Below are 766 nucleotides of genomic sequence, written 5' to 3' on the forward strand. Positions count from 1 at the left end.
TGGGCTAAGGTACAGGCAGGGAATAGGTTGATAACAGGAAATCCAATGGGCTAAGGTACAGGCAGGGAATAGGTTGATAACAGGAAATCCAATGGGCTAAGGTACAGGCAGGGAATAGGTTGATAACAGGAAATCCAATGGGCTAAGGTACAGGCAGGGAATAGGTTGATAACAGGAAATCCAATGGGCTAAGGTACAGGCAGGGAATAGGCAAAAGGCGTCGTTAGGGAGGCAGGGAGGCAGGCAAAAACTATCATACACGGGAGGAGTAAATTAAAGGAAACTCAGCGCTCCGAATAGCCGTGTGTCGCAAATCAAACATTACATCACAATGATGGGGGTGCAAAGAACTGAACTAAATAGAGTTTGATAATGACATACAGGTGTGTGAACAGGTGATCAGAATTCAGGTGACTGGGATCTGGAGAGTGAGCTGCGTTCAGGGGGATCTACGTGTTTGAGAGTGTGAGCTGGAAGCAGACGTTACACCATCCACCATTTTAATATTGGGCAAAACACAACCCAAAACACAACCAAAACAAACTGAAAAATCAATCAACGAGTTTGAGTCACAAGCTTGATGTAGTCGCTGCGTTCAAGGAATATCGGATCAAATACTCAACTTGTGACTACTTTAAGCCACTATGAGTGAATTGGTCAGAAAACATATGACTTCTTTAAATAGGGGGACTAGATACATAAAGTGCTTTCATTTTTCTAAATAGTGAAACAGATATGTATGAAAATATCCTCAAATAAAAGGTGA

The sequence above is a fragment of the Salmo salar genome, unplaced genomic scaffold, assembly GCF_965601325.2.
Source record: "Salmo salar unplaced genomic scaffold, fSalSal1 ptg000519l, whole genome shotgun sequence".
NCBI lineage: Eukaryota > Metazoa > Chordata > Actinopteri > Salmoniformes > Salmonidae > Salmo > Salmo salar.